We start from the raw sequence: 19,432 nt of genomic DNA, 5'->3' as shown, positions 1-19,432 counted from the left end.
ACCACAGAAATAGGAAGGATCATAAGAGACTATTATGAAGAATTATATACCAACATATCAGACAACTTAGAAAAAAATGGGCAAATTACTAGAAACATACAACCTACCAAGATGGAATCATGAAAAAATAAAAAAATCTGAACAGATAAGTAATGAATAAGGAGATTGAGTTAGTGGTCAAAAATTCCCAACAAAGGAAAGCCCAGGACCAGATGGTTCCACTGGTGAATTTTACCAAACATTTAAAAATGAATTAAAGTCACTCTTTCTCAGATTCTTCCAAAAAAGTGAAGAGGAAGAAATACTCCCAAAGACATTTTACCAGACCAACATTATCCTGATACTGAAGCCAGAAGAGGGCACTACACAAAAAGAAGACTACAGGCCGATATCCGTGATGAATATAAATGTAAAAATTCTCAACAAAATACTAGTAAACCAAATTAAACAGCACATTGAAAGGATCATACATCATGATAAAGTGGGATTTATCCCTGGGTTGCAATGATGGTTCAATATATGCAAATCAGTAAGTGTACTACATCACATTAATAGAATAAGAGATAAACATCTTATTACGTCAATAGATGCAGAAAGAGCATTCAACAGAATTCAACAAGCTTTCATGATAAATACTCTCAACAAATTGTATATGGAAGGAATGCACATCAACACAATAAAGGCCATATATGACAACTCACAGCTGACATCATACTCAGTGGTGAAAAGCTCAAAGATTTTTCCTTCAGATCAGAAACAAGACAAGGGTCCTATTCAACATAATATTGGAAGTCTTAGTCAGAGCAGTTGGGCAGAAAAAAAAAATTAAAAGACAGCCTGTCTCTATTTGCAGATGACATGATCTTATATATACAAACTCCAAGAGACTCCACCAAAGCACTGTTAGATCTAATCTGCTGGCTCAGTAAAGTTGCAGAATACAAAATCAATGCATAAAAATTAGTAGTGTTTCTAGATACCAGCAAGGAATTATCTGGAAATGAAATAAAGAAAATCCCACTTACAATAGCATTAAAAACAGTAAAGTACTTAATATTAAATTAAACTAAGGAGGTGGAAGACCTGTATGCTGAAAACTATGAAAGAAATTAAAGAAGGCACAAATGAATGAAAAGAAATTCCATATTCAAGGAATGGAAGAATTAATATTGTTAAAATGTCCATACTACCCAAAGCCATCTGCAGATTCAATGTAATCCCTATCAAGATTCCAATGGCATTTTTCACAGAACTAGGAAAAACATTTAGGAAGCCGAATGAACAGGGTAAGTGTCTGGATGTGTGTGCTAAGACCCAATAAGGAACCAAAGGTAGTTCTAATTTTAATGGTTCTGTTTTTTAGTTCTATTTTTAATTTTTCTATCTGTGCTGTCAGATAGTTGATAATGATGATTCCAGATGCTTTGAAAGGGAAGATAAGAGGAAAATGATCTCATTATGGATGAAAAGCAGATAGACTTGGAGGTTCTCTGACAAGAGAAGATGTCGTGTATGCAATCGTATTTACTGGCCTGGAGTTTAGGAGAAAGCTGTATCCTTAAGATACAGATTTGGTAAGTCTCAGTATGCCCATAGCAATGGAAGTCAAAGGATGAGAACTCCCAAAGAAGTTAGGACAATGAGACAGGCTTTAGGGAAAAGCCCTGTGGGATATCGACAACTACAATGGAGACTAAATTGAGAATCTGGAGAGCTAATCAGTTGTGTGACATTTAATGTGTTTTCTTTTTCTTTCTTTTTATCTATCTCAGGCCTCACTTCTATCATTTATAAATTTGGGAATACCGTATAGGACTGTAACAGTGCCTCACATAGGCAGGTAGTCACTAAACATAGCATTATAGTCGGTGTGTAGCTGTTGTCTTACCTTCTCACCTGCTCTGTGTATGAAGTTCAGTTTGTTTTACATCACATTTTTGTTTTGATTGAGCCCTTGTGAAAACCTGATGCAAATATGCTCTCTTTCTAGAAAAATGCATATGCAGAATACGAAACAAAAATCTGTGTGCAATTTCAAGGGGCTCGTAGATTCCCAAAGCCCATCCACAACTCCATCTCCGCAGCATTATCTGAAGGAGGGAGGCATCCAGATTGAACACGCGTTATTACTGCTTGGGTTCTGGAGCCCCAAGCCTGAATCCATTCCAGCTTTACAGGCTGTGGCACTGCCCCAGGGGTTCTTTTATTTAAGACTGATGTAGGTGCTCTTGTTCTCTGTGGATATCTATTGGGTGAAAATAGGCAAGGTGTGAAAATGTTTTCCCATTTATTTTCCAACTTCCCCACTTGATAACCAGGCAAAAATCTTACTGTGTTTTGATCTTCCAGCATCATCTGTGATGTGTCTTCAGTTTCGTTGGTGGCTGGTAGCTGTCCAGTATTCATCCATGAATGACAGTCTATTGGCTTTTCTTGTCCCTGTTTTTTCTTTCTCTCCCCAGCTTTCTTTTATCTTTCTCCCTTTTATTCTAGAATTTTCTAGTTATCTTCTTTAACTGAACACAATATGGAAGAAAAATGTAATTTGGGTTCTCTGATATCTTTACTGAATGCTATGTTCCCTACTTGGAATTTCACACAGTCACACTTTTATACCCTTCATTTTGATGCCTCCGTTCCCCCTCAAAAAGGGTGCTTCCAATTTATAGGCAGACTTCAGTTTACTTTTTCCCCCAATAGTTTGTCTTATTAATTTAAAAATTAATTGAAATTAATTTCTTACTTCAGTTTTATACCTGCCATTTCCCTGTAAATACTCTGAAAATCTTCTATTAAATTATTTCTTTAAAAAATTGGGTACTTAGTCTGCAAACTGTCTTGTGCTGTATGCTTATTTTGTTTTTGTTTTCCAATTTTTAAAATTGTAATTTATTTTATATTTTTGGTTTTGTGACTCCAAATTGAAAAGAGTTTGCTGGGGCTGATTTGTTCTACTGGTAACAGACTATTTCTTTAAGGATAAATGTCCCTCAGCATTTCCTTCTTTAAGTGTCTATTTTAGAAGTCGGTTGCTGATGTCTCATAGCTTTTTCCAGATTGTATTTTTCATCTATCAGTAAAGCCAGGATCTTTATGACATACGGTAAGGAATGACCTTGAGTTTTTCTAATAGATGAAGTGCAATCTCCATTTATAAAATTATATTAACACTTCTGCATATTTTGAAGCCTGTTAAGACATTGCTTCTGTCATCAGAAGTCATGTTCAGGGAACAATAAAGACTGTCATTTTAAATTGTGTGTACACAAATCACTGGTAATGTGCACCAAGCCATCTGCTCTGCCCCCAATTTTTAAAATTTTTTCTTTTTCTATGCACAACTGTGAAAAGGCTTTAAAATGAAAATGCTTTTTGCTACCCATTTCCTCTGCTACAATTTTCATTACCTTGTCTCATGAAAAGATTACTTCTGATGAACTAGGTACAAAATTCCAGTGTTAGATTCTTTCCCTTCCACATTTCACCTGTCATTTTAACTAGCAGCTCTTCTTCAAATGTTTTACAAGCTCTTCTGGGGCATAAGTATAATTTTAATAAATCTGATTGTTATTTGACATCTATATGTATTGATACATGCAGAGCATGATTATTTTAAAAATACGGGCTACTCTATTGCTGCTTTGCTTGGGGTGAAGAAATAGCTAAGTGAGTTTAACAACTTTAATTCTGAATGAAAGTGAACACCTAGCTTCAGGACTTACCCCTGCCTCCCACATTCCTCTTTCTCTCCTCTCCTAAACCTGTTTATTGACCAGGATTAAACAATCTCTACTGGAAAATTACAATCATTAACCTCTGTGTAGTAAGATCACATTTGTTCTTAACATGGCATCAATATTCTTTAACAACAAAAAGCAAAATTTTTCTTCTCTCAGATTCTTGGGAGTAGTTCTGTCTGTAATTGTCACCATTTGAAATTCCTTTCTTCTGACATCCCAGAGGGAAAGAAATGTATCAGGTATAACCTAACTTTCTGTAGTGCTCAGCCAACTCATTTGTATGCATTCAAACTGGTATCCGAAGATGATGGGTTAGGACTGCCACCTCAGCATCAGAGCATGGTCAGAAAGATCTATTGTTTTGTTACAACCTTTGAAGAAAACCCCACCTCATTCATCAGATATTAAAACAAAACAATAGTTTATTTCAAACGGTAAATATCGGAAAGTTTAACTTGCTATGGTTTTATTATTACACAATTTTTAGAGAAATTTCTACCATTTTGGATCTTGTTTTTGATGAAGTCAGAAGATTAGAGGAGGATTAAAAACAGTCTTTCTGTCTCCTGACTATTGCATGTGTAATGATGATGGGCAAAAGGGAAATAATGCATTAGATACTTTATAGGTATTTCCTTTAATTTTTACAATAACCACATAAGGTAGGTTCTGTGGCCACCTCATTTTATAGACAAACAAATTGAGCTAAGATAAATTAAACAACCTGTTCAAAACACCTTAGGGACAAAAACCAACGCAAGTCTTTGAGTTGCCATAGCCTGCACTGGGCTTGCCTGAAAGTGCCCAACACAAGAGAATTACGTTTCATCTTACCATTGACGATTAAGAGATAGAGCTGGATGTGCCTTTTTCCACACCCTGGTCCAGTCCTCTCATCTGATGAGCAAGGCCACAGGCAGAAATCACACAGCAGAATGTCAGGCTCAAACTAGAGCCCAGACTGCTTTATGTACCAGATACCATGGCCGAAGCAGCTCAGTTTTCTCCATTTCTTTCAGGGGCCGAGGAATTCTGACACTCTGAAGGATGAGAATGAGATTTCGGAGACTTGTTCAGAAATTTAAGATAATTTGAACTAACAGATTTTTTGGTCTGCATTCACCTCTATGGAGCCAGACTACCTGGGTTCATGTCCTGACTCCATTGTATGCCTTCGGGCAAGTTACTTGATCTCTCTATGCCCTTGTTTCTTTTTCTGTGAAATGGGACTAATAATAATAGTAATTTTTTTCATAGAGTTATTGTAAAGATTTAAAAAATTAATAAAAATCTACCAAGAGCTGAAACATATGATAGAATTAGCAGACACAGACATTAAAATAAATTACTATGAATAAATTCTATGTACTTAAAAAATTTAAGTAGAGACATGATGACTAAAGGTAACATAGTGTCCTGGAACAGAAAAAGGACTTTAAGTAAGAACTAAGGAAATCTGAATAAAGTATTAACTTTATTTAGCTAATAATTATGTGTCAATATTGGTTCATTAATTGTAACAAATGTACCATACTCACATAGGATGTTAATAATAGGGAAAACTGGGTGTGAGGTACATGAGAACATTATGTACTATCTTCCCAACTTTTTGGCAAATCTTAAACTATAGTTCATTTTAAAATGAGATTATTTAACAAAAAATAAATCAATCAAAATTAAAATTTTCTACCCTTGCCTTCCCCTTTCCCTCCTTCAAAATCGCCCCAAGGGGCCAGGAAAAAACAAGTTCTATTTCCTCACAGTAATATAGGAAGGGCTGATCTCTATGCTGCTGTCTCTGGACCCTCCTGTAAAGCTAGAGTAGCTCAGTCTTCTACCCTGCTCTCTTTCCATAATCCACCTATAGCTGAAGGTCTCTGAGTGAAGACTGTATGGCTTGTTTTTAAAGGAGCTCCTAACCACATCATACCATCAGTTCTACTTGGCCATGGCCATCCCAGGGAGCCATTTGGTGCTCCCAAAACAGCTAACTATGAATAAGACATCAGGGCTTTTCCTCTGTTTTGGCTTTTTCTTAAATCTATGGTGCTTCTTTTTTTAATTTACACTGAATCCATTTGCTCTAACATCAGCCCTGCTGAGAAGATGTATGAGGTGGTTAGGGGGAAACTGAATCCTTGAGTTTACAAATCTTGGCCTCACCCCTTCCAAATCCCCCTTTTCCCCTATGCAAATTCCCAACTCTGCACTCTTCCTAGATCAGTACGAATTCCCATACACTTTCTTTTTTGTTTTTTTCTACCTATAACTTATGGTAAAGCTCCATGTTGAGAATGAGACTACTTTCTCCTATTATGTAAAGGAAACTATTAAAATTTGCAAAATCCTTTTCTCTTTTGGCAAACTCTGGTTTTAAAGACTACTGTCATAAGAAGGGCTCATATAAAGTAGCCTGAACAACCACCACCTGGCTTTAGAAGGTACCTTCACTATTCTTTTCCCCAAATTTGAAATTGCACAGTTTAGCCTTAATGTTTAAGGCACTACAGGAAAGGGGGGTGGGGGGAGTTGCTCCATTACTAAAAGGAAAAATGAACTGGGAAGAAATTCTAAAGTGTTTTCTGTGTCACACTGATGAAAAGAAGTTCTACTGTATTATTAAATTATAGCTGAAACTTAAAATTCCAGTACTTTGGAGGATTAAATAATGCACATGATATTGGAAAGTTTTATAAATGCTTGCAGGTTTATTATATATATTTATGTTATAATGAATCAGTTGATGATTTATTTAGATAAAGCCATACATATGACAGTATTCAAGCTCTTATTTAAACAGAAGTGGACCACGTAGTCCTCTAGGTACTCCTCAAATACTTTAATTTTATACTTGCAAGGCTCATTGCCTTCACATTGACAATGACAGAAATGATTTTCACTTGTTTGCAGAACTGACCTAAGAAGATGAACTCTACTGCTGCAAAATTTTACTTTTAAGATCAGTCTAGTTGTCGTCTCATCACTTAAGAAATTGTAAAGATTAGGCATTTAAGTGGTGCACTGCCAGAGTTCTTCTGAGATGATTGATTTTGTCCTTAGAAAGCTCTGTTTTTCAGAAGATAACCTTCAGTCTGCATCTTTCTTTCGAGCTCCAGCCCTTATTTCGGGGTGCCTGCTTGGATATCTTTACTCAGCTCTCATAAATCACACACTCACGCACACACATACACTTTCTGTTTCCCAGCAACCCCAGATTCCTATTTATGTTCAGCACATGTCATGGTCTTTGACAACAAGGGGACTTTCTTACATCATTGTCTCTCTCTGAATTCCCTTGCTAAAATCCCACTTACCTATTGATGACCTTTAGCAGTTCTTTTAAGACTCAGCTCTGGGAACCTTTCTTTATCTCCCTATTCTGTCCTCTTCCAAAGAAGTGGAATTGCTTTTTTATATATTTCTCCCAAGGTGTGTGAGATCCGGGAAAGCAGAAGCCCTGATTTACTTGCCTGTGAATAAACTGTGGTGCTAGATTGGCAAGCGCAAGTATGTGTGTCCTGCAGAGGCTGACGTGTTTGGAGGCACCTGTTGGTCAGGACTGTTCAAGATGAATAGGAATAAGAAGACAAATGCTGTTCATTGCTCTGTATGACAGAGTAACAAGTATTTGGGGGTTGAATTTTGTCTGTTAGAAAAGCTTTGGAAGATTGTAGAGTGGTCTTGGGAGAAAGAAGATCACCAACAGTACAGCAGAAAATCAGGCCTAGGGACAATGACTAGAGACACCAAGCTACTCTTTCTGAACACTGATGTCTAATACTTCTTTTTAAATAACTTTCTATGCCATGCTACTACCAAACGTCCAGTAGAATTGAAGTTGGCAGTGACTTGGGAAAAGGGGGAGAGGCTGAATGAATGGTCTGGAACAAAGCCACTCAAATAGAGGACAGCAGGGGAGTGAAGTGGGAAGGGGCTCACCAAAGACTCAGCCAGGACAAGTATAAAAGTTTCAAGTGTCTGGAAGAATGTAAGGACTTTCTGAAGGTCTGGAAATTTTACAAAGCATGTTAGAGTTTTCACAAAAGTTGAGAGGAAGTAACAAATAATTTTATTGGCTATTAGGGGAAAAAGATGTCCCCAGAATCTTAGAGGATTTGAGAAGATTCTACTCATTCGAAATTTAAATGAGTTTAGCATTGAAATGAGAAAATAGTGTACTAAACTCTATTTTTTGTGATGCCAAAATATCATGCTTTCCCAACTACAGAATCTCTCTTCACTTAAGAGGTATGACCCTGTTTCCATGTTTTTGAGGTTGACATCTCTAAAGTATCCACACTTCTAGAGAGGAGCAGGGCTTACTCAAGCACACAGTGTAAGGTGTGAGGCATTTTGGCCCACATATTTGGGGCACCCACATCTAACAAGTTTATTTAGCAATATTGAGGGAATTATTTACCATAGGATTCATGATGACAGGGAATTGTGATTTGAGAACAAACATACTCACTATATGACAAGAACAAAATAAAGTTACTAAACATTTATCTCAAATATATATCTATACACACATTAACAAATACATATATATTTAAATATGTATCTAAATATATTTGAATATATTCAAATATGTGTGTATTTTTTTTTTCTTAAACAGAATTCAGGTTCTTATAAAAAAGAAACCCTCCAGCATAATGCTAGTTTTAATTCAGAACTACTGAGAGGCTTAGCCAGGTGTGGCTCAAGTAGATACGCCTTCCAGCTCTTTTTCCATTTTCCTTCTTTCATCATCTTACATGTTTAAGACAGTTCCAGTTTCTCAATATCTTTGCCCTAATTGGTTTCATCAGACATTCTCATCTTAGGCGTTCTGGTAGATATGCAGTGATAGTGCTTTGTGGTTTTAATGCACATTTCCATGATGACAAGTAAAGTTGAATACTTTTTCCTGTATTTAGTGGCCAAGTGGGCAACAAAAGTAAAATGCCTGTTAAAAGCCTTTTGCCATTTTTTTCCTACTGAATTACCCGCTTTATGTGGTTATACATGATGCACACAGGTCCTTCCTTAGCCATACATATGACCTGAAAAGTACTTTGTGTGATAATATTAACCAACTTTAATATGATCAGTGTTTGCATGCCCTATGTTTTACTGTTTTTTTTTACAATTTTAAGTTTTATATGTCCTTATATTTATATTGCATGTTTTGTTCAGCCTGAAAATCTTTCTCTTTTAATTGTAACATTTAGACAATTGTAATTTAAATACTGATATGGTTGGGATTAAATCTACTGTCCTATTATTTGTTTGCCATGTGTTCCATTTCTCTCTCTCTCCCTTCTTTTTGTTTCTTTAACATTTCCACTCCGATATACCCAGCTGAATTTCTCTTTGTTTTTACCCTACTTGGTGAACACTGAGTTTCTTGGATTAATGGGACCATGTCATTCACCAGACGTGGAAAATGTTTTGCCTTTACTTTCTCAAATGCTGATTCTGTTTTGTTCTCTCTCTCCTTTCCTTATGTGACTTCAGTTACACATAATTTTTATGTTCTTTTCTGTTTATTTTTTCTCTGTTGTGCATAGTTTTTATGTTTTTTATTAATTTGTTTGGAGTTTACTAATCCTGTTTCCTGCTGTGTCCTTTGTAAGTTTAAAACTATCCACTTGGCACTGAATTGCAGATAACATATTTCCACTTCTAGAGTACCCATTGATTTAGTGTTGAAATTCTTAATCTTTTTCTCTGTTTTCTTAAGATACTAATCATAGTTATTTTGAAGTCCTTGTCAGTTAATTCCAATACTGTGATGGTCTCTGGGTCTGCTTCTGCTAATGTGTATTTCTTTACTGTCAGTTATCTTTCCTTCAACTTTAGTAACTGACAATTATTGTATGCTGGAAATTGCATATGAACGAAAGTTTAAAGTTTATAGATTAAGTTATTCTTTTCCAAAGAGTGTTAAATTTTATTCCTTTGGCCATTTAACTACTAGTATATTACTTTGTTTGCCACTCTGGATGCCTGATTTTAGGCTTTTGGGGGGCATGTCTATTTTACTTATGCCTCTGTTCTAGGATCTGAATTTTACTCTATATACATACTTTTTGTCCAACTATACTATTTGGGGGGGTAATTAGGTTTATTTATTTATTTTAATGAAGGTACTGGGGATTGAACTCAGGATTTTGTGCATGCTAAGCATGCGCTCTGCCACTGAGCTATACCCTCCCCCCGTATGTATACAATTTTTAGAGTCTCATTTGAAACTCCATAGTGTGCTCCATATTCTCTCTGTTCTGGTTACGCCAGACACCAATGTCTTCTCTACAAGTAATGACATCTACAGTCTTTGCTCAGCATTCCACTCTCCCAGTAATTCAGAGTCTTTGGTTTTAACAAACTTCACTGTGTTATTTGCAAATGTGAGAATGTGTTCAAAAACAGGGAAACTAAGTTTAAGAGGTTGCATCAACAAGTCTTCTCAGTATTAACAGAATGGCATAAAGTTAAAGACTCCATGTAACATATGAGTTTTAATATTGCAGAATTTGGGCTTTTGTATAAGGTAACCTACATAACATTACAAGTTACTTTTTGCTTTTCTATCCTAAGTAATATGAAGTATTATAAATGGTAGATCACATCTATGACATTTCACTGTGTATTGAAATCAACATAAGAGATAATCCTTTCTATTGGATATAGGTGAAAATTATAAAAAGCCACTTCAACCCATGCCGTGAAAATGATCAGTGAATTCTGAAATAAATTAATCAAGTTTTAGCAAATGGAACACCAATTATAGATCACTGGCAACTTTTTCCCTTAAGTCTTTTTCCTAAGCAATTTTATGGGAAGTTTTTGTGTTAACCAAAAGGAGATACAGGTTTATTATTAAACTTTGTTTTAATGGGTGTCAAAATTCTATGACAGATTTTGGCCAAGAGACTTTCATTAGATGCACTGATCTTAAAATCTAACTGCTTAAAACTACCGCACCAAAAAATGGTTCACAAAACATTCATTTTCTTCTGAAGGCTTCACAGTGCATTTATATCATTCACCAGTCTTTTACTATTTAATGTAAATGGACAAATGAGACAAACAGTTCTGAGCTATTCTTCCACAACCAATGAAGACAGTGCAGAGTCCTAGATAATATCCACTTAGCCATCTGATTTTTCTGAGCAGATTTGGTGACCTTGCCAGCTCCAGCAGCCTTCTTGCCCACTGTCATGATGATGTTCAGAGCAACTGTTTGCTTCACATCATGAACAGCAAAACGCCCCAGAGGAGGGGAATCAGAGAGACCCTCCACACGCATAATTGTGTCATGAACCATCTTAATGATGGCAGCATCACTGAATTTCAAAAATGTGGGCCATCTTCCAGCTTCTTAACCAGAAAAGCAATCAATCGTCTTCTGCCTGGCAGACTTACAAGTAATGAAAGCAGCTCAGGTGCATGGCCAGCACTGACTTGGCCTGGATGGTTCAGGATAATCACCTGAGCAGTGAAGTCAGCTGCTTCCATTAGTAAATCATTTTCACTGTCAGTAGCCACATTGTCACAATAAATGTCTTTGATAGACATATTTTTGACATTGAAGCCCATATTGTCCCCAGGTAGAGTCATCAAAGCTTCAAAATGCATTTCAACAAACTTTACTTAGTTATAATGATGACTTGGGCAAAGGTGGTCACCATGCCCAGTCTAGTCTCAACTCAGCTCACAGCAATTATGCTCATACCACCAGTTTTGTAGACAACCTGGAAGGACAGACAAAGGGCTTGTCAGTTGAATGAGTTTTTGGCAGGATGCAATACAGAGCTTTGAGCAATGTAGTTCCACTGATATTACCATCCTTATGGTGAATTACCAGGGGTGCATGTATCTTTTCAAATTACAGTGTTCTCCAGATATATGCCCAGGATCATATGGTAACTCTATTTTTAGTTTCTTAAGGAACTCCATACTGTTTTCCATAATGGCTGCACCAAATTACATCCCCTCAACAGGGTAGGAGGGTATAACCACTTTTCTTAACGTGGATGCTGACTTCCTCATATCTCTTCTAGCTGTAGGATGGCTGGGTAGAATCTATTGTCTTAACATCAACAATTAGTTGGTTCAAACCTAGCATGTAAGCCAGTAGGGCATACTGATGGGTCTACACATTCTTGGAGATACCAGCTTCAAATTCAGAAACATCAGTGGCAACAGTGCCAGCCTGAGATGTGCCTGTGATCATGTTTTTGATAAAATCTCTGTGTAACTAAGCCATCAATGATGGTCACATAATACTTGCTGATCTCAAATTTCCACAAGGAAATATCAGTGTTGACATCATATTCTCACTCAGCTTTAAGTTTTTCCAAGACCCAGGCATACTTGAAGGAGACTTTTCTCATCTCAGCAGCTGCATTCTAATTTTTTGATAGTTATTTTATTGATTTTACAACATTTGAAGATCAAATGGCCAGTGATCAGTAGCCAATGATAACAATAGGAGTCTTATCCCATTTGGGCTCATATTTAGTAATGTTTTTTATGACACTGGTGTTCTGGTGGCAAACTCTTCACAAAAAAAGAAACAGTTGGTTTTTCAGTTGAGTAAATTATACAATATTTTGGAAGCCTACTCTACTTTATATATGTCAAGATAGGTACATGGCCATTTTCCATGAGACAATACTGCCTTGTTCTCTGAACATATGGATTTTGTAAACTGCTTTTCAGAAAGCATGGTACAGTAAGTCTTATTATATTCTGTTTCTTATATTCTATTTGCATAAATTACAAAAATGGAAAGAACAAAAGTAAAAGAAGTTTAACAGCCTCTATTTCTTTTACCATAATTATGTTTTTGCCTACTTGCTCCAAGCCAGCAAACAACAAAAAAGAGGAGGTGGTGTCTGAAAGGCTTCACTATCAGTCACTTTAGGTAATAAAGACAGAGGCCATCCCTCTCAAGAGTGGTATTAAGAGAGGGTTTCTAAGATAGAGTCAGAGAGGATGCGATTTCCAGTTCTTCAAAAGGAACTCATTAGCAGAGGGTTGCTGATTTCTCAGTTGGTGTTGGTGATAACTACTTAGTCCCTAATATTTCCATGGTTAGAATATAAAGGCGTTTTCTTTAAAACAAAACAAAACAACTTTCTGACTATTGTTGGTTCTAAAATTGTTCCTCATTGCTTACAAAAGTAAGTTATTAATGTGGGACTCCACAAAAATTTTTCCCTAAAACACACATATTCTAGATGAGTAAGCAAGTCCTTATTTTTAATAACATGTCCTTATTTTTAATAACAGTAAAAATGCCCATCAAAATTAATATTTATTAAATCTAATTTCTATAAGTATCATATTTTTAGTAAACTAATCTAAGTGAAACAGTGAAAAAAATATCAAATACCTAAAAATGCTTAAAACTGCCATGGAACATGTTACATCATCAGTGAAAAAAGGATTATACGCTGTGTGATTGCTCCGACTGTCGATTAAGTCCATGGAGTTACTGCAAGAATTCAGATGCAGATGAATCTACGTGCCACCATTTATTTACAGGCTGAATAAAAATAATCAACCTACTTCTTTCATTTTTATTTTGGCCCAATTGTGGTTTATATACTACACATTTATATTCAATTATTATTTCCTCAGTCGGTAAATACAGTACTCTTGACTGTTATTATGAGGTGATCTGTGATATTTTTATACCTTTGAAAAGGTTCTTATAATTGAAGGGTTTAGAAAATCATCCACATGTTAAAAATGTTATTTTTACCTCCCTGAATCTAGGCTTTTCTCTCTGTAAGTGGAGATTTTGCCTCTACCGCGTGGACATGCAGTGGGTGTTAAGGGTATTCAATAAAAGTTAATTTCCCTACCTGCCTTCTCACACAGGTACCAAAAACATAGTGTTGCTCTGTAAAATAAATTGTCAAGTTAAAATCAAATATATCAATTCTGATTTCCTAAACAAATCAGTAGAAAAAGAACTGATAGAAAAAGTCAAACTGCTAGCAGAAATTACTTTTCATCAGGAGCAAAAGAATAACTGACTCCGTGATACAACTGACAGTTATAAGACTAAGCCTAAATATTAAAGCAGGTTGTTAAAACAAGTTAATTTATATTTATTTCCACTAAAAAACAATCAACCAAAAAAGTAAAAGCCTGAGTGAGAGTCTGAGCCTTATGCACATTCTTCCCTTTAATTCTCACAACAAGCTTTTTTGCTGTGAGTACTAGGATTATTCCCATTTTACAGATGACGAACCTGACATACGAGGATATCACAAAGTTTGCCCGAGGTTACAGAGCAAGTATGTGGCGAGGCTGACTTTAACGACACTTCCTTTCATTACGGAAATCCTGTCCAAATCCACGATGAGAAACTGTCTTTGAATTGATTCAGATGTGGTCTGTCCAATATGATCTGGGATCAGGGGTGGGCAAGATAAGAAACTGACCCCTCTGTTCCCTCAAGACACAAGCCTGTCTTTCCTTGTTCACTGAATATGAGCATTAAATATTTCCTCTTCCTCTCTTTCACGGTGAGCAACTTCCTGTAAATTTCTCCCAGCCGCCTTGTTTTGTGAATGTTTCCATTTCTAGAAACATCAGTTTAAAGGCATCTAGACAGCTCTGACTTCTCTGATATTGTCAAACAGCCTGAGTCGATCTTCCCTATGAAATATTCATTTTACGACAGCAGAGGGAAATTTTCTAGATGTGTAGAGAGAAATAAGACTCCGAAGGCACATTTTCCAGCATAATTCCTGAAGTAAAAATTGATCTAAGAGATCACTGTAATTAAATGGCAATTACGTTGCTAATTCCTCTGAGGAATGCCAGTGGCATAGCTGGTTTATGAAAAACAAGTTGGCAGAGTTGAGACTAGTGTAACCTAGATTCTTGCTCTCTTCATCACTGACTACCAGCTAGGCTGGCTGTCGGGGCTGAATAGGTAAACTCAAGTTTGAAAGAGTGCTTGGCCCACATTGTTCTTAATGAACTGTCTTAATAGCACATTCCCCTCTTGAGAACATTGCCACTACTTGGAGCCAAATTCTGCTACTTTTGTGAGCATTGATTAAAAACACTCACTTGGTAATCATGTGTATACAACACTCTACTGAATAAATTGATGACTGAAGATAAACATGTATTTACATAGGCAGAGAATTTCAGGAACAACTGGACTCTGAAACAATAGCTACTAATGCAGAGAAGCCTACAGGAGAACAGACCATCCAGAGGAGTAAGCTTTGTTGATTAAAAGCTGCTCATCTCTCAGCTCCACTCTGCATTGGTACTGATTGACATTAAAAATCCTGCATCCCATCAATACTGTGCAAGTAGTCAGTATTTGGGGGGAAGTGATAGAGATAGACCATGTGAATCTGTTTTGGAGTGGCTGTCACTGGTGAATAAATGGTTCATTTCCCCCTTTGCTATTGTGATAGACTTAAGAGAAATTCTTCCTTTCACCACATGGGTCTAACTTTTTCCCCCATTTTTGCTTTCAGAGTAGGAGGGAGAGATTTCATCTGACATGTCCTTTCTTTCGTTTCTGTAACTCAGTGTAGGGGAGTGGGCTTCAAACTCCTCCTACCAAATGGACATCCTCCTTCAAAAATACAGCCCACGGATTCCGGGCCCTGGGGCTCTGTTATAAACCTCAACATGCAAATGCCAGGATTGGAAAAGAGGAAAAGAAGAGGCTTGAGAAAAGACAAGAGGATATAAAATATAGTGGCAAAATGTAAAGGTCAGTAAGTGAAGTGGAGCAGACAAGCGCTGGTATCAGATGTAAAAATCAGATGCAGTGAGTCCCTGTGGCTGAAGACCTTCCCCTCCCACCCTCCATCCAGGGTGAATGCTCCTGCGGGAAGGTGTGCAGCATCTCCCCTCACCAACTGATGCGTTCAGGCCTGCAGACATCATGGACACAAACAGGCCAGTTTTCTCTTCTTATTTTTCTTCAAACACAACCACTGTACCTCTTCTTGGCCAAAAAGAGTATGCAATTTATATGTAACTTTCACAATTCTCTCAGTTTTTAATTCAACAAATGGTTTGATTGGTGGAAAGAATTTTTTCTTTTCCTCATGTGGTTACCCAGTTACAAAGCATAGAAAGCAATCCAGTTGCAGAAAAGGATATAATCTGTTAATACGACCCAGAATACGTGGAAAAGAAAATTGTGCCAGATAAATCTGCATTTTTCTAGTCCTGTACATAGCATAAAACAGTAGGGTATTTATAATTGTTCTCTAGGTATCAGTACTTATGGAGCCCATTGGATTTGCTGTCATGCTTTAATAATCCTGTGATCCTAGAAGGTTGCCTATTACTTCTTTCAAGTCAAGAGTAACAGTATGTCCAAATTTCTTAGAGACAGGAAGTTTCATTTTAGATTCAGCTGCAAAGTGCATAGATAATGAAGAGTTCTCTGGAAGAATGTAAAAAAGTATCTAAGTGGCATACATTAGAGAGAGAAAAAAACACTCTGTTAATTTGCATCCCAGAAGGTCAATACATGATCAAGATTGCATCTCAGCTCCTTTTAAAACACATAATGCATTTAGTGTCTGCAGTGCTCAGAAAAAGTACTCTAATAGTGACATTGGAGAATAAAATTCTCTCTTAAGACTTGAAATCAAGGACATAGAAGCATATTTCAGTTTTTCTTAGTGTGATTTGAATAGAATCAGTTGGGGCTTTTGTCAAAAGTGCAGACTCCTGAACTTTGCCCCCAAATCATCAGCTTCAGAAACTGACTTGTAAAGGAAGAGATGACACTATCTAACACTGGCTTCCTCAGGTGGGTCTCATCTATTCCTGAAGGGGCTCCCCACTGTCCAAATTCGGGAAAATTTGAGCATCAGAATAATCATATTGATGGGTTATAAACTGTTGAATGAATGTAAATAAATATTTAGGGATAAGAGAAACTATTCTTTACAAATGAATACCAAATAATAAATACAGAACAAAATATGCAATTTGAAATCCATCCCTTAGACCCATGATAGAAATAATTAATTCAATAAATGATAAATCTAGTAGATAAAGTAGGTTAAGGAATGAGATATTTGCATGGCCCAAAGTATTTCCATACAAAATATTTTTTAAAAAGTAAACAAAATAAGAAATTTTGGGTAAACTCTATAGGAGTTTTATTTTAAAAATATCGATCTAAAACTGTCTCTCCAAATTTTGGTACTTAAAGCTTGAAACTAAGTTAAAAAGTTCACTGACTATCTGTCATTTATAAAATATTAAAACATTAATTGCCAGGCAGGTCTAAGTTTATCTACCTTTGCCTTAGGAGAAAAAACTGAAACATAAGTTTCCAGTCAGGAAATGGTGATGTAACAACCAATGCACAGTTGCTTGCTTCTTGGTTTTTGTCAGAGATTTAAGGTTTTCAAGGGTTAAAGTTATAATATATGTAACTAAAGCTCCTAAAATAGGAAATATTTCAGTATACAGTGGGAAAGAAAGATGTATGTTTTCAGTAAGAGTTTCGTGAAAAAATACTAAAACAAAAAGTTTCATGCATAATCAGGATTTTAACTATTTAACAAATTCAAAAAGTTTTTGCAGCTCCAGTTAACTTTGAGATGCTTTAAAGAATACCAGAAGCATCTTAGATATTAAGTTAACTAGGATTATTTAATATGTTAAGTTAAATATAATCAGTCATAATTTTAATTTGCAAACAAGTCTCTTTATCGGTTGCAGATATTTAACCAGGACTTTGCAGTCTTTTTGTCGATATTGACTGTTAACCTGCTGTTACAAAGGTGCTTCATCTTTAAAAAGATTCATCAAAAGTCAATGAAAACAGTGGGTGACAGCAGCCCCACATCAGATGATGACTCTGAGGATTCTAGCCCACACCCTCAGCCCTCGGGCTCAAAAACAAAAGGCTGTCCTGCCCCGGGGCCCCTAGATTAGGCCTTCAGAGATTTTTACTCCCTGATAGGCAGGGTCTACGTCCCTACTCAGCCTGGGAGTAGTTTCAGAAGAAGGACCATGGCCCCTTTGCAGCCCTGTGAAACTATGGGAGTAAAACTTCTGAGGGGGGATAAGATAGGAAGGGGGCAGGGCACAGCCATTCAAGGAAGGATGCAGCAATTAACATAAACATGGTGGAAGATTCAACCCCCGGTAAGCCTTGAGGCTCAAGATGGTAGAAGATTTGACTTCTAGCAGATCTTGAGCTTCATTATATGCCTATTGCAGTATATTAGCATGGTGAATAACACGCTCACAGGCGCCATAACAGTCCCCAGGCTAGCTACAAAAGGTCAAAGAGTGGGAAATGGCCAACTTCCTGGGAATCCCAGCCCCTTCCCCAGGCTAGTTAGACTGGTCCTTCCACTTATTAGCATATGAAACTACCCAGCCCATAAAGCTGGCAAAATGGTACCTGGTGCTGCCACTTTCTCTCTCCCTCCTCTTTGGAGACAGCCCACATTCTGTCTATGGAGTGTGTACCTAATTTTACTCTAATCTGAGCACCCAACCACCACACCTCGTGGCCTTTCTCTTGCTTTTTGATGTATCTCTAAATAAATCTGCCTTTACTCAAAAAAAATTTTTTTTTTTAATACCAAAGATGCTAGACCCCTGGGCAGGGTCAGAGTGGACCACAAGGCAATAGCTTAGTCCCAGACCCTGGACCAAATGGGAGGAAAGGAACACTGCATCCTTCCCAAGAGCCTCGATCTTTGTTTTGATTGAGAGGAAGCTGTGGAAACTCAGGAAGATGTGGGAGTTCAATAATTGTGTTGGGACCTACAGAACTCAACGTTGCAGACTGATTCAATTTCTCATCCCAGTAAACAAGGGCCTTGGGGATTCCTCCTCATGCCTTTCCTCTTCTATGACTGGTCCCAGGATCAGGAGGCCTGAGGCTGGGTCTAGATGCCAGGAGCTGTGGAAGGCAGGGCCTGGGGTAGCTGAGCCTGAAACACAAACTAGCTTAAGGTCAGCGAGCGGACAGCTTAGTGGTAGAGTGCATGCTTACCATGCACAAAGTCCTGAGTTCAATCCCCAGTCCCTCCATTAAGAAAAGAAGAATTAAATAAATATGTAAATCTAATTACACCCCCTCCCCCCAATTTTTTTGAATTTAAAGAAAGATTTAAAAAATAGCTTATAGTCATCTTCTTACCATATTTGCTTTTCCCAAGTGAGGGCAGCTGAGATCCCCAGTTTTCCTCAGATATACTGCACTTTTCCCTCTTGGTCCTTCTGAAGCCCTCCTGCTCTTGGGAACTTCTGGGGACACAGCAATGAAACTGTAGTGCATTTTGGTTATTTAGGGTTTTGCATCACAGTCATCAACTCTCTTTTAAATGGCTCATTTATTTCTTATCCCCAGAAAGAATAATTTGCACAGACAGGCAGTATTAAGAGCTCTGTATTCAAGGTTCTTATTCCTCCAAATATTCAAATGCATTCATCTTGTTTATACGTTTGTCTATCGAGATAAACTGACTAATCCTAACTGAAGCCACGCTGGCCTCTGTAACAGCCATGTCCCCTACACTGATGTCCACACCAGCCACATGACTGTCCTCTTTCTGACTTTCAGATTCAAAAACAAACCATTAAACTTACAATCTCTGGAAGGGTGAACTCACCGGGGCTCAGTAGCATATTTATTATGCTCCTTCCTCACTAAAATGCCCCTAGGGAAG

The 19,432-nt window shown here is 37.1% G+C and overlaps 1 pseudogene; it reads right to left on the bottom strand.

Moving 5' to 3' along the window:
- LOC116281403 (elongation factor 1-alpha 1-like) overlaps nucleotides 1–19,041 on the bottom strand; it is a 44,951-nt pseudogene extending 25,910 nt beyond the window's left edge.
- Between the last annotated feature and the right edge of the window lie 391 nt (nucleotides 19,042–19,432).

Source organism: Vicugna pacos, chromosome 8, assembly GCF_048564905.1.
Source record: "Vicugna pacos chromosome 8, VicPac4, whole genome shotgun sequence".
In the NCBI taxonomy this organism is placed as follows: Eukaryota; Metazoa; Chordata; class Mammalia; order Artiodactyla; family Camelidae; genus Vicugna; species Vicugna pacos.
This window is presented reverse-complemented; position numbering and strand designations above follow the sequence as displayed.